This window comes from Thamnophis elegans, chromosome 6 (assembly GCF_009769535.1).
Source record: "Thamnophis elegans isolate rThaEle1 chromosome 6, rThaEle1.pri, whole genome shotgun sequence".
NCBI classification, from domain to species: domain Eukaryota; kingdom Metazoa; phylum Chordata; class Lepidosauria; order Squamata; family Colubridae; genus Thamnophis; species Thamnophis elegans.
In genome coordinates, this window is record NC_045546.1 from 29,819,550 (window position 1) to 29,835,668 (window position 16,119).

At 32.0% G+C, this 16,119-nt stretch overlaps 1 protein-coding gene across 3 annotated transcripts in view; it reads left to right on the forward strand.

Moving 5' to 3' along the window:
• ZBTB20 (zinc finger and BTB domain containing 20) overlaps nt 1–16,119 on the forward strand; it is a 501,160-nt gene that overhangs the window by 151,363 nt on the left and 333,678 nt on the right. For all 3 annotated transcript variants that reach the window (XR_004255641.1, XR_004255640.1, XM_032219991.1), the window contains exon 3: nt 11,543–11,620. The gene's annotated coding sequence lies outside the window, so the exon portion shown is untranslated. The remainder of the gene's footprint in view (nt 1–11,542; nt 11,621–16,119) is intronic.

Consider the following 16,119-nt stretch of genomic DNA (forward strand, 5'->3'; position numbering starts at 1 on the left):
GATGGACAGTCCTGCAGCCAGATCCATGGTGTTCTTTGATTAGCAGATGTTTTTCTCATTGACATTCAGTCTATTTATTTATTTTCTATGCTGCCAGTGAATCACAACAAAGCAAATAGGGGCAGCATAACAATGAGAAAAGGGAGCTAAAATGTACATGGTGCATAGAATTTTAACTTTTCAAAAAGAAAAGGACCCTAAAAAATAGTAAGCTGGTGCAGTTATAAAGCAAATCATCAAGTGACTAGATCCATTTTTTATGATAGTTTTTAAGCAAACTGGTCATTAAGCAAATCTAGCTTTTGTCTTTGACTTTGCTTGTCATAAGCCAGCTGGAAAATCACAAATCATCATCACATGACAACTGTTTTAAATGCAAATCTGTTGCCAAGTGCCTCAATTGTGACCATGTGACTATGAGGGTGGTGTGACAATTGTAACTTGATAACAGGTTGTAAATTATTTTTCCAACGCTGACATAACTTAAAACCTTTGGTTAAAAAAAATTATTATGAGGTCAGGAATATCTGTTTTGTGATACTTTTAAGTAATTCACTTGATGTTATTTGGGATCAAAACTTTATTTTGAGTTCTTAATTTATAATTCCATAAGAAAATACATATAGTATTCTACATATTTGCAATAATATTGCATTGATCATGCATTGATATCTAGCATTACTATAGTTGGGTAATGAAATGTTTTCAAGTAAACAACCAAGCTCAGAAAGCACAAAAGATTCCACAGAGGCAAGACAAATTTTGCAACAATAACAATGCTGTCTAACCAGTATGCATGATCTATGTTCTAGATACTTTCTAGTTATGCAATTTGTGGACCAAATTCTTATAAACTAGCAGTTCCAAAAGCATGTAATTTAAGAAATTGGATCTAGTAATATTTTTAATAATAAATCAAAATACAAGATATACATTTGCGGCGGGAAATAAGTTTGGTATGTTCATCTTTATTAGAGTAACTGGCAGTATCAATATTCTCCCAATGTGCTAGGTATTAGGTAACATTTCAAATATCCATGTGTCCTATAAATACAATAGACATATTTCTAACAGTCCAGGTGGGTTGTAAAAGTTGTCATTCTAAGTTAGCAAATTCCAAGTAGAAAAATGTAACATTCAAATAAAAATTTGGCCTGTGAAAAGGATTTATCTACGTCAGTAACAGATGTATCTTTGCTTGAAACAAACAAAACGATATGAAAATTGCACCTAGATGGGAGGCAAACGTTATCCAATATATTTGAAAATGTTATCTATAAATTCAGATTGTCCTTCTTTGAAAAACTCATTGGATTATATTTATATTAAATTTATAAGGATTTTAAACAGATTGCAAATGTCCAGATGAACAATGTTTGTAAGTAATTCTATATAACAGGGGTCCCAAACCGCTGGACCATGGCACACTACTAGTCAGTGAGCTGTTCAAAACCAGGCTGCCCGAAGCGGCCAGCAAGCATGCACATGTGCATTTCTCCTTGTGCAAGCAGTGAACGAGCACATATATGCACATTCCATTTGCATGAGTGGTGAGTGCACATACCTGCCACTTGCATCAATAGAAGTGCATGCATGTTCACACTTGCCCATTGCTTATGCAATGGGCAAGTGCTTATGCAAAACCATTGCTTATGCAAAACCATCACCCCTGCTCTATGCTGGTCTGCAAAGCCAGAAGTCTTGGTGAACCTGCTATATAAGACCAAACAGAATAAGTATGTAATATCAGAAGTAAAACCTAGTAAATTCATTGGAAGAGATGAGAAAAGGCAGGCTGGTGACCCTTTTAGCCTTCGAGAAGGGCATAACAATTTGCTTTTTACCCAGGTGCAAGGCTATAGTGATGGTCTTTGGGTTGTGAGACATTTTAAGGGAATGATGGAGGTTTTGGTTGTGCTTAGATTTTTATGGGTTTTGTAATTCAGATGTTTTATTTTAAGATAGGTAGCCATATAAATCTTTAAATAAAATAAAACTTATTTACTTCAGTCAATTATATTTTAAAAAGCAAGTTTGCATATTGATATATTAATGTAGGGCTACTATTGAAGAGCATTTGGAAACTACAACTGGTGCAGAGTTCAGGGGCACAGGGCAGTTTGGGGCCCCTAGAGTGGCCCATATTACGCTGCTATTTTGTAATGTTGCACTACTTCAAGGTACAATTGAAGGCATTGGTTATTATTGTTAAAGCCGTACAAGGCATGGATACAGGCTACTTGAGTAACCACCTCATCCCTATGAAACTGACCTGGCCCACCTGTGCCAGCAGAAGAGGTATGCTGATGATCAGGAAATGGTCAGGAAATTCTAGCTAGCAGCAACCAGGAGAAGAGCCTTCTCTGCTTTGGCTTCTGCCCTTTGGTGGAACATTTTGTTCCCATCCTCCTGTTCTTCCTTAGGGCCATGAAGACATGGCTCTGCCGATTGCTTTGGAACGCCAGTGGGTAGTTTCACACTCCCCCTCATATTTTAGTCATAATACATATTTTTATTTGGTGTGTGTATCTGTGTGAGAGTGTGTGTGTATGTTCCCATTCTAATTCTATATAACTCAGAAATAATAGCAAAATAATCTCAAAGGGTTGTCTTTGTAAAGTTTAGCTTCTTCATACATATTGCTGCCTCTTAATAATATTATTTTCCAGTTTAATTCCACTTGGTAAGTATTTTCCTAATACACAATATTTCAAATAAATTGCAAATCACTCAGCTATCAGTGAAAATTACAACCATCTAGATTTTCAGCAAGCATCTAAAGGACGCTTGCTCCTAGGGAGGAAAGCTATGGCAAATCTAGACAGCATACGAAAAAGCAGAGACATCACCCTGCTAACAAAAGTGCATATAGTCAAGGCTATGGTTTTCCCAGTTGCAATGTGTGACTGTGAAAGTTGGACCATAAGAAAGCTGAGCGCTAAAGAATTGAGGCCTTTGAACTATGGTACTAAAAAGACTCATGCGAGTCCCTTGGACTACAAGATGATCAAACTGGTCAGTCCTAGAGGAGATCAACCCTGACTGCTCTTTAGAAGGCCAGATCCTGAAAATGAAACTCAAACTTCATTGTCCACCTAATGAAAAGAAAGGACTCACTGGTGAAGAGCCTAATGCTGGGAAAGATTGAGGGCAAAAGAAGAATGGGACGACAGAGAATGAGGTGGCTGGATGGAGTCACCGAAGCAGTAGGCGTGAGCTTAAATGGACTCCAGAGGATGGTAGAGGACAGGAAGGCCTGGAAGAATGTTATTCATGGGATCGTGATGAGTCAGACATGACTTCGCATCTAACAACAGGTTTTCAGAAAAAAACCAAAACAAAGCTAGTAGTAATGAAGAATATATTTAACTCACTACACATAAGCCACAAAGTTTGTTGCTATGTTAGTGTTTAAATTGTTTATTTCTTCTTCCTAAATATAATATTTTCTAGGCTACCTTGGTATTTCTGCTTTATTTCATTCACTTGGTAGTGAGTAATGCAAAGTATGAGAATAAACCCAAAAAAACATTTAAATGCAACATACTACTGTTTAATTTTCAAATATGAATGCTAACATTGGAATTCATTTTTAGATCAAACGTTCATATGTAAAATAAAAAAATGATTCTTTAAAAAAACTTTCTTATATAGATGAAAGTCTGTTAAATTGCTAACAAGCAAAAAACTCTATACTTTCTACTGTAATGAACTGTTGTCCTAAGGTAAATGAAACTTGGATAGACAAAAGCCTTTGTTAGAAGGAACTGTGAACAAGAATTTAAAATGATCATTTTTTAAATCTCTGGAATAAATTATTTTCCTCCTCCTAATTTTAATTTTACATGATTATTAAGCTTCCAGTACTGTTACAGGATGAATCCACTGTAAGATAGATAAAGTTAAATGAATTGCCATTCACTTTTGCAACTTTTCTGATAATAAGTGCAGTTTAAAACTTTCCATGTGAATTGCTTAAGGGTAGTCAGCAGTTTTAAAGGGGGGAAAGCATTGACTCCTTTAGAAAAGGGGGAGGGGGGAATTCAGAATTGTTTTTTAATTTTATTTCATTATCCCAAAAATTGGTTAATCAATATTGATAGTGTACTATCTAGTTCTTTAAGTTATATATTATACTTTTTGGAATACTATTATATTTATTATAAACTAATACACATATCTATCATCTGTCTATCTGTCTATCTGTATGCTAACTCTTTATCTAGCCATTTATCTATCATAAAGTAAGATTAAATAAAAATTATTAAATTGAACCCTCTTAAAATCTTTTCAATCTCAGTCAAATGGTATTGGGATTATGATTTAATTTAAGGGTATTGTATGAGGAGTAAAGCAACAAATGTTTGTCTAACAGTTTATGCAGCACACTCTCTTAAATTGCTGTCACTTTAAGAGAAACAGTTTTAGCATATTGCTTTTCTAAAGTACACTTGTATAAACACTACATTGGAACATTTCATTAGCATTTAGAGAACAATAAAGAAACACAGTTTAATAGGGTAATATGTTTTAGTGGCCTTAGCAGAACCCTACTTAACACAGTGGGATTTTCTACAGCACAGAGACATAGGAAACTGTTCTGTATACATTTACTGTGTGGGACTTCCTCCTTCTGGGGAGCATGTGGTTTAGAGCAAAGGAAAATAACTTTCCTCCTGCAGTTTACCAATGAAAGAAGCATTTTAAAATACAGTGTCTGAGAGTGAGATCTAAAATTGTCTCTGGCAGAATTTTAGAACTCTGTTATATTTGTAAAGATGCTTTCATTATTAAGGAAAGAAATAAAATTAATACATTATTTTATGCATTTTGATTTTATATCAAATCATTATGGTGACCATTAAAGGAATCTATATTTAAAGATTTTGGTAACAATCCAGAAGATACGTCTATAGTAGATATACATTCACTTAAATATTGCAGACAACAATTATTGTTTTATTACTGGTATTTGGAATGTGAAAAATGTAGTGCAGTGAATTTTGTCATAGTGTACTGAAATACATTTCATATCCTCCTTATGGACACAATTCACTTTGTGTCCATAAGTGTGAATATTAAAGTGAGAGTGAAGAGAGATAAAGGAGGTTATGTTTACTTAGGGTATGAACCATGAATTTTGGCCCTCTAATCACATAAGGCATTTTTCGTTAAGCAACTTATTTTCCTTTTAAAAATTAGATTTTGTTTTTGGTCTAATTAAGCAGTGATGAGCTTTCAAAATATGCACAAAGTGTAGAAGATTTATGAAGGCTGGGTATCTTTTCATTTATCTCAACAAAAAAGTGGATTCAGTTTTTAACACATTTAACTGTTAAGCTTAAAGATTTTTTCCCAAATTGTCTAGATTGATTATTGTGCATATGAATGTCCCAATATTTTAACCTTTGTTATTTTCTTTGGGGTTTAAAGATGTGTTAAAATTTGGAATGACAATTAATATTTTAAAAAGTTCACAATTTGTAAAATTCTTCCCTAGACCTTAAAATTCTGCTTGCTTGTTTCCCATGAACAGTCAAAATTATAAAAATCAAATCATGTATATTTTCATGCATTTTAATTATTAAATATTTAGTCTGTAAAAGTGAAACTTTTGACATACAGCAATGAAACATTATATGAGAAATTTCAAATATGAAGGCAGTTTGCTGTTTCATGGAGAGCTATTGCTAAAATAACAGAATCTTGACCTCTTGGAAATCAAAATGATTGAAGAAAGTGCCTAGATTCTGGTTAGAAATTAATGCCTTAAGCCAGGGTTGTCAAACTGGCAACCCACGGGCCGGATGTGTCACACACAGGCCACGCCCACCCCAGCTCTGCAAAGGTAAAAAACATCACGATACATCACCTCACCCAAGCGAGTTTGACACCCGTGCCATAAGCTTTTAAATTTAAAAATTACATAATGACCACCCTAAAAATGGACACTGTGTAAAAAATAAAGAAATTCTGAAGTCCATAAAAATCCATAAAGAGGCATGGAATGTGACATTTGTATTTCTCTATTCTATTATTTTATTTATATGATTATGTACCTAAAGAAAGTTAAGGTCTGCTTTTTTGAATTGAAAATGTATTATAAGAATTTTCATATATCCAAATAACTTTTATGTACCAATTTCCATTATGTCAGTAAAGTAAAAAGCAGTAGTATGGCCCTATTCTAATAAATATTTTTCCTTGGAGAAAATTCCAAATAAACTATATAAAGTGGACAGCATAAATGTTGCAGCATAAATGTTACATGTATTCATCAGTATTATAGTTCATTGTGCCACAAAAATATTAAAGGAATCTTCATTTTCTAAATGGGCCATTTAGACAAGAAACAATTCAAGATATTTGAACCTAATCCAGTGCTAAAATGTAACAAAAACCAGATGTTGCATAAAAAGCTAAGGTCTATCCTGAAAGAACAGTGATTTTATCTTTTTTTTGAGCACTTTTCATATCTTTCATGCAGTATTTTAGATTATAAAACCCCTTAATTTGAATTGTTTTCTAGTTTTTGCTGATAAAAATGAAGTACTCTCATTGCCTTAAAGGTGATTACATTTAATTAGATTTTCCTCAATTTTCAACTAATATAATTAATGTTCCTATTGTCAGATCCTTTTATTTTTACATTGCATTCAGTGTACGTTTCCTTGGTTGAACCAATGTGAAAGGCATGGCCAAAATCTGAACAATTTATATCCAGCACATTTCCTTCATCCACCCAGTTTCCTACTGAAGAATGATTGTTACAGAAATACTTATTTATATTGGAACAGAATATTTGTAAAAGAATTTCAGCCCGTGTGTATTAATTCATATTATTTCTTTTTGGTAGTAATTTGAAGCATGGGAGACAATATCATTCTATATAAATTGAGGTTGTAAAAATCAGGGCATTTGCAACCTTTGAGAAATGGAGTCTCTTAACATTTTATGAAGACATGAAGAATATAAGCAAATTTGCAATGAACTGAAGGCTCAGACTCCGAGCATAATTTTTTTTATATCTTTACTTTAAAAAAAATATTTGTGCAAGGCCTCTCAAAAGCTGCATGCTGTCAACTGTTCCCGTTCTTTAGGAACATAAACAGGATCTAGGGACAGCTTGTGCAAGAAAACAGTTGGAATACTGGAATACTATAGTTTTTCTGTAGCCAGCTTATTTTTCGTCATCACCCTGTGTACGAGGGAAGTGTCAAGAGGTATTATGAAAAATTCTTAGCCCATTTAATCAGCAGTGTAAGAATAATTTAGTATATTTTAAAATTCCAGCCCTGGAATTTTTCAAAACATACATTAAACTTTAAAAAGATTCTTCTGCCAATGCTTCAATTACTCTTCAGTAAAATTCTTTATTTCTTTCTTTTTTAAAAAAGAAAAAGAAAGAGTAAGCTATAATAGACAATTCTTATGGTAACAAAACTCTACATGCTACACAGTCTTTATTTATTCTTCATTTATTCTGTATTTGTATCCTAATTCTGTTCCTGTAGTTCTTTTTACTTATTGTTTAAATACCTAATTGATAATTTATTGGGGTTAAAAGTATTTAAAACAAATACCTTAAAATAAAGTTATAAATAAAGAGATGATATATGATAGCAAAACTGGGAATGGGGCTGTTGTTTTGGGAAACTGCATGGTCTATAAGTTAGTTATTTAATAATAACTTTGACTTGTGCCGAAGATGACGAGTGTGACCTTGTCGAAACGTCGCCAAGATAGTCAATCTTACACGGGAAAAAATCTGAATACGCCAAGACCTGCATACCTATACCTGTGAAAATCGACGAATATATACACAAACACACACACACAAACTCACACACAAACACACAAACACACTTATATTATATACTTATATTAGCTATGTTGTCAATATTAATGAAAGATTAATAAATATAACCTTAGCATAAATATTAAACATGGTTTTGTAAATGTAAAATATTAATGGGAATATTTATAAAGATTATAAAAAGAATAAGCATTTGCAAATCCACATTGTTGTGATTTGTTGCTCCCCAAGACAAAAGAATAATACTACTATTAATTTTGAAAAATACAGAGATATCATAAATTACCGAATCAGTTGCCTAAGTCAGTACAGCTATCCTTACCAAACTATCTATTCTTCCAGTAATAGTATTAGTATTTACTAACTTGACCTTTTGTTATAATTAATGTCTTTATAAAAGTTACTTTAGCCTAAATGAATGAGAATAGAACCCATGTTACTGTATTTTTATATATGTTATTGCTATTGCTAGAAATAGTATGTATTGTCATGAAATAATTTCTATTATTAAAAAAAAATCCTATTAAGAAGAGCTGAGATTTAGTGTTGATATAACAAGGTACGGAACACATTGGAGGTTTTACCAACTTACCAGAAGTGGCCGTTGGAGATTTTAGTATTCTCTTTGTGTAATCAAAAACTCTAATAGTAGTTACTGTTGCATCTGTGTAGGTGTTTGGGTGAACATTTCTGCTTCCCACTGATGTTGTGACTATGTGTGAATGTTTGTAAGAGTACATTGGGAAGCACATATGCTGTCTTGTAGGTCATGTGAGCAGGAGGGAGAAGGGAAGTGGGCTTAGACTAGAGAAATCAACAGCATTCTGAATCAGTGCCAATACATTTTCTCTTGGGAATCAATTTGTGGTATTTTTCTTTATTTTTTTACTCTGCAGTTCTCAGCATGATCCAGCCCATTTTTAAATTTCATCTTTTTTCTTTTTTTTTTGCTAATTTTCCCCTGCATCATCAAATGTGCACCTTTCAGAGTTATTCTGTTGATAGAAGACAGAATCTTAATTGTCTATTGATGGAATATCAATATCTTAATAAAGAAACAACTGTTCAAAAATAATTTCTGTTGCCATTTAGTGTGATATGTTTGTGCATCATTTTAACCTTTATGCTATCTTCTTTTACATTATTAGAATTTTACTTTACTTTAAATAAGGGGGTAAAGGCTACAAAATTAATTGAACGTTTTATGAACGATCAGCCCATGTGCAAAAATGTATTTATTAAGTTTATATCTTGCTTTTCCACTAATGAATGCACATCTGGCTAAATTTAAAGAAATTACAATATCTAATTACAATTTAGAGACATTTAGATCTTACATGTTAAATGCTAAAAAAAATATTTTCCCCATTTTTGTACACCTTTTTTTCTTTTTTGACGTTGTTAGACTTGAATGTCATTTTGTTTGTTTGTTGCCCTGTTTTGAATTTTATTTTCTATGATAAAATAATAAACAATAAAGAGAAAATGTAGAGACAAATCAGTTTAAAGCATATAAATAAATAAATAAATAAATTGTACCTACAAGTTCAAGCTACTTTAGAAACCTGGTTAACTGGCATGTTAATTCTATTCTATTAACATGCTTTATTTTTTAATAGAACACTGTCAAAATTGGGAATGAGGAGCTAACCTTGGCTTCTAGTAAAACCAGGTTATTAAATATTTGCGTCCTTGTCTCTGGTCAGTTATCTGACTACAGTATTCTAGAAAAGCAAAAAAATGATTCCACTTAGAATACAGTAATAGTTTAGGAAGCAATCCTAGTCCTGTCCATTACTAAAGCGTTTAGCAGTACGTCCAGCTATGAAATTAAATCTTTATAAGAGGAGTGTAACCCCTCCTAGAATATTTGAATTCATATCCCTCTGTTAAATTTTAGTCTGTGTGCTCAAGCTGTATCATTATGCAAATTACCGGTAGATACTTTTTTGGAATTTTGAAAATTTCTTTGATTCCATGAGAGATTAGATTTTCTCCAGTATCTCTCTTCAGATTGAAGAACATATTAAGTATCCATTTGAGTCCGAACAGTTCTTTAGTTTACTACAGTAATGCAGTTAATCTGACGATAAAATCTTGCATGAGGAAATGTATTTGTATTTGTGGGTATTATGGGCAATATAGTTCACAAATTCCTAACGTGTAAGACTATCTTTTAGTTCACAAATTCCTAACGTGTAAGACTAATCTATACATTTAGACATCTGTAACTAAATGGGAATAATGAAATGTTAAATTTGTGGCTTATATTTTATCTTTGGCAAAATACAAAAAATAATATATTTTTGAATACTCTAATTTATCTAAGCTGGGTCAAATAATGCAAAATACGAAGAGAAAATTTTGCAGTGGTGATTATAAATTATTTGTTACCAGTTATCTTTACACAATATTGTAGGTGAGAGTGGATTTTCAGAACTAAATCTACATGCACATGACTGAATGCACAGTTTCAAAGTTAAAATTCAGTGCTATATAAGATTCATGTGATGCTAGATATATTGTTTCACGGGAGCTATATTTATGTATAGAGAAAAGCAAATTTTAATTATTAAATGGATGTATAACGTAATGTCCTACCAAAATCCTTTTTTAAAAACCGAAATAAATGGTTTTATGTGACTTCATTGTCTGCTGTTTCTACATATCCCAAAAACTCTTTGGTTATATGAACTGATTGCTTATATCTTATACAAGAGGAAATTTTGAAGGGGAAATTTGTGTTTTAATATTTGTAAATAACTGGCATCACATTTTGTTTATGCCTATAGTAAAAAGAAAGTAGGACAGGCTATTGTTTTTGACGACATAGTTTTATTTTTGCTTTTTATTCCTGCTTTGCTGCTTTAAATGTGTCAGTGTATTTGTAAAACTATGCAGCACTATACCCAGAATGGCATGACAACCCTGAAACTTTGACATCCCTATTTCACCAATGTATTGTCTATTTCATTTTTTAAATCCACAATATTTTAATCCTGCAATTATATAAACAGAACATCTAACTGCCCCCCCCATCCCCAACTGTAAGTAGTTATTGCTTATTGTTTTGCTTTCTTACATAGATTTTACATAATTTTGTCTGAGAGAAGAGATTTTTAAACAGTTGTTTAGGATAAAACTGTGCACTACATTTTGTTTTTCAAAGTATTTCCAGTTAAATATACCATAATTTTAAAAATGTGAATGTAATCTGCCTTAGGAGCCCTGAAGACAGAAATACATCTATAAACTGTGAAGAGTTCCCATTTAGTGCATACAACTGTATAAAAGTGCAGTTCCTTTTTCATTATAATTTTGTCCTAAAAATTGTGTGTGCGTTTGTGTGCATGTGTGTTTTATTGCTCATTCCTCCCACAATCATGCGTATGTAAATTCATCTTTTTAAAAAAAATATAATGCCTATTATTTTAATAAGTTAGATGTTGATATAAAGATTCGGGAAATGTTCCCCTCACTACCCCCCTTTCAGAATGCTATTTGCGAACCTTTATTTCAGAGCTATATTTTTCTACTCTGAAGTGTCTTCTTTATTTCCTTTCTTCATTACAAACTGCTCTGAAAGAGCTTTTCTAACTAAAAAAAGAGCTATGCTTGACTGATAATGCATTGCTTTGGATGGTGAAACATTATGAAAGTTTAATTTTTAATTAAATCTGAAATAGCAATTATTACTGAAAGAGATTTTAACCTGTTTCTTTTCAGAGTGCCTGAAGTTACATTTTAGATGCTGAAATCACTGCACCTTAAAAACAAAAAAAGATTGAATTGAATTGCATTCCTGTAAGTAAAAGATTTTCTAATACTTTTTGTCAAACACACATTACCAGAATATGTGGATTTAGGAATATATATCTTATATATACTGACACAGACAACATGCACATATCGATACATAACAGCAGTTATATTATATTATTTTTAGTAGGACTTATTATCTATATATTTTGTTTGTGCTTTCTGATTCATATGTAATTATGAATGTTTTAAAGCTTTGTCTCCATTAATATACATTTTGTTAACCTAACACCAATGATGACAAGTATTATAAAGTATCATAATGGCATTAGAAATAGATTTATTTCCCCAAGGTCAAAGCAGTGTTAAACTGAAACGAGAATAGGAAAAAGTGTCCTGGGAAGCCACAGGAAAATTCAGATATATCAAATAACAGAAGATGCATAATTCCTTGTGTTTGTTTTGGATATCTGAACTATTACACATCATAGTCAAAATAGTACAGTTCATTCCTTTTAAACAATTAAGAACTTATTTCCAAAATCAAAGATAGGTGGACATTAAGTTGCAGTATCTAATTTTAGTTTCTTGTTAGAACTCTTTAGCACAACTAAGTAAATCCATGGGCCCAAGAGGGTTAATATGAGGAATCCATTTTCACTATGTATTATTAAATAATTAGTAACCTTTGCAGATTTGTTTATAGTTGGCCATATATTTTCTAATAGATTCCAAACTATGTTTTATCTTATTTGCTAAAGATGCAAATTAGTGTACTTTTTGTCTTTTCTTAATTGGGAAAAGGTATTTATCAGGAATTGCAGAACTATCACAGTGTTTCTTATAGCTTTTCTGTTTATATATAGTATTACATCTATATTCTTTCTCTCTTGACAGATACAGGATAGTGAACTTAGTTTTATTATGCATGATACTATTTAGTTTCAATTCTTTAAAATGCTGGTTTCTTTTCCTTCTTTCTCATTTACCTTTGTGTATGTCAACATTCATTATCCTACTGTGCTTTCATAATCATTCCAATTTCTTTTCTGCCTTTGAATGTTTGTTCTATGTCATTTTCCAGTATATGACTTCAACTCATCCATCACTTTATGCAATTCATGACTATCTCTTATTCTTGTTTCCTTGTCTTAGCACCTTTATTCTTATCAGTAGGTTCCATATAATCTTGCTTTGCTTTGTCACATTTCTTGCCTTTATGTTCAGCAACTGGTTTACTGGTTGGAGAAGGGTTAAAGTATGATGGTTAATCAATTTTTAATAAGTAATGTTAATATACCTGCTCCTTCTGAAGTAGCAAGAATCCTAATAGTAATAGTATTAATATGGTTTTTATGTTGTTTTAATTCTTGAGAGGGATCCACACAAGGTTTGGTATAATATGGGTGGTTATATAAATGTTTTAAATATTATGTCTGATATGAAGGAATAAAAGCTTTATTTATTTAACAGAATTTTATTTGTAGTACATAAGGATTGGTTTAAAATTGGAATGACAATATTAAGGTATTATATTTAACTCTGTTGATCTACCTATTCTCCTTGTTTTATTAATCTCCACTTCTTCTTTGCATTCACAAATCTACCTTTAGCTAATCTCATACTTATCTTTTCTGGATGTATTCCCAATTTGTTGATTGTTTTGCAACATAGAAATTAATAACCTTTACTTTTATAGCAGAAGGTTATATGAAAATAAACTGAAATGCTTATTCCCAGACTACTCAGCATGGTTGGTTTTTACAGGTACTTATTAATTTTTGTAAAAGTACATAAAGTTGATTTTACTATATCATAGTTAATCTAACTAGAAGTAAGCAAGTTAATTATGGGCTGAATATGACTTACCAACTCCTCTTTTTTAGTTTGTAGAATATCTCCAGAATAGACAGGACAAAGGTTAGACAGTTTTTGTGCTTTTACTGATGTATTTGCAGGGCATTTTGCATTTGATGATGACTAAAGAATAAAACAGAACCTATTTTTTAAAGTTTGTAACTCTTCAAAATGTGATCGAAAAAAGTCAGGAAAACATATAATTGTGGGGTCATCATGTCTGATTAGCTATAGTTCCTAAAAGACTCAGATGAAAAAATAAGTTATACTTTATAATCCCTGGCAGAAGTTGTGCATCTATGATTTAGCTAAGTAGACAAAACTACTGATAATTTTACTACTTCCTTATACTTTGAAATGTACTATGGAAAACAGACAAGATACATTTACATTTAATGGATTTTATTTCAAAATAAAGAAGTTCAATAAAATGGAGGATGTAGTTTCAAATAAAAGCTTGTGAAATTCCACATCCAATGGACACAACCTTCGAAAACTGCATATCTGTTGTGCAGGATAAAATGTTATGCTTTAATAGTTGTTAGTCTCTCTATATATGCCTCTTTTTTTTTTTCTATTATAGTTTATAAACCTTGATACTTTTTATTGTTTCACTAAAATGATGTTTATGTAACCTGAATAGAAATTATTGACATTGTACTATTTAGAAAGATTAAAGTACTAAATATATAGAAAGTAAAGATGTCGATAGTAGTTACATTTTAGGTTGGTTATAGTACAAGCATAAAAATATTTGGCTTTTGGGTATAACATTAAAAAAAAGTAACCCATATGACCCTGGGACACTGCAACTGTCATAAATATGAGTCAATTGTCAAGCCCACAAATTTGATCATGGACCATGGACCATTACTTTTTTCAGTGTTACTGTAACTTTGAACAGTCACTAAATAAACGGTTGTAAGTCAAGGAGTACATGTAATCTAAGATAGTGTGATATAGAATATGTGTATTTCCAATGATCTGATATGTATATAACATTGTAAAAAGAACTAGGGTTAAATGATATCTCTAACAGAATAGTTTGTTTAAATGTAAAAATGTTTTCAATGTAACTCCTGCTTTCAAATACCATCTACACACATCACATGTATGGGCAACCTGAAGCATTATTAAAATAAATGCATTATTCTAAACACACAGACTCAGTCAATTTCTTTGAGATGTATTCTTTCCGGCCTTGAAGGTGGAAATCCAATCTATTTTATGACACTTAAAAAGTTGTGACAGAAATTGCTTCTTGTTTATTGAATTTATTTCATTTGAAGAAGAAAATTCACAAATAAGTTCTTTTGAGTTGTGATTTTCTTTTGGTATCAATTCTATATTAGCTCTATCCAAGGATCAGTAGCTTCCCAATCTGTAAAATAGAGTTCATCATGTGTTGCAACAATTATAGTAGTTTATCTTCGAAATGTTTATAATAAGAGACTAGTAAACCATCTGGTCCAGGCACTTTCCTTATTTTGACTTTTTTTTATAACTCCTCCCTTATTGTTAAAGTTGCATTTCTTTCCCCCCTTTTTGCTGTCTTTGATAAATTTTTCTTCTTTAAATAGAATTTTTTCTTCCTCCCTCCCTCCTTCCCCTTCTTCCTTCCTTCCTTTTCTACAAATAACTGAATGATAAACATCCAACATATCACCCTCTTCTCATTTTCTCAACTACAACCTGTAAGGTGAGTTGGGTTGAGAGAGAGCAACTGGCCTAGGGTCACACAGTTTTATATAATTTAGGGTAATATTGATGAAATACATTTATCAGTTATTATGTTATTTTCATCTTTTACTTTTGTGTATTTTTCTGTTTTTCTGTTTTTCATTTTATATGTCAGTCATTTCTCTGTTTATTTACAAATTCAAAATTAATTTAAGTTGCATAAATCATTTTTACCTCCATTTCTCTTACTGTTAACAAAAACGAGTGCAACATTGTGATTTTCCTTTTCTTGGAGTTTTCATTGCTGAGTGCAAGGGAAGAAACCCTTGCCAGCTGTTTGATTGAGTAGCTTCTGTCCCAACTGTATTCCACTTGAGATCTTCCTGCTACTACGAAGGCGCTATTCTTCTGGCTGCAACAGTGTGAGGGTTTAAACATGGTTTGGATATGTAGCTCCTACAATTTCCACATGTTACTCTTTTCTTCATTTATCTTAGTTCCTTTTGACTTGGATAACCTTTTGTCTGAAGTAGTATAGAGTTTCCTGCCTAAGCAGGGGGTTGGACTAGAACACCTCCAAGGTCCTTTCCAACTCTATTATTCTATTCTATTCTATTCTATTCTATTCTATTCTATTCTATTCTATTCTATTCTATTCTATTCTATTCTATTCTATTCCATTCCATTCCATTCCATTCCATTCCATTCTATTTGGACCTTAAACATTTTCACTAGTATACTCCAAGCTGAGCTTACTTTGCTAATGCTACACAATTGCCTGATCCAGTGCCAATTTCTATCACAGATCAGGATCATTGCCACTACTTTTTCCTGGCTACCTTGGCAATTGATCCCTGTGGCAAGGAAATGTTGCTGTTGTTGATAGCCACTAAGAATGACAATCCCCCAGAATAGGGTCCCATTATTGAAAATCCATTGGTAACTGACTGGATAGCTGGATTTTCTTACTATTACTATCTGAGGCCTACAGCAGCGTCTTACGTGTG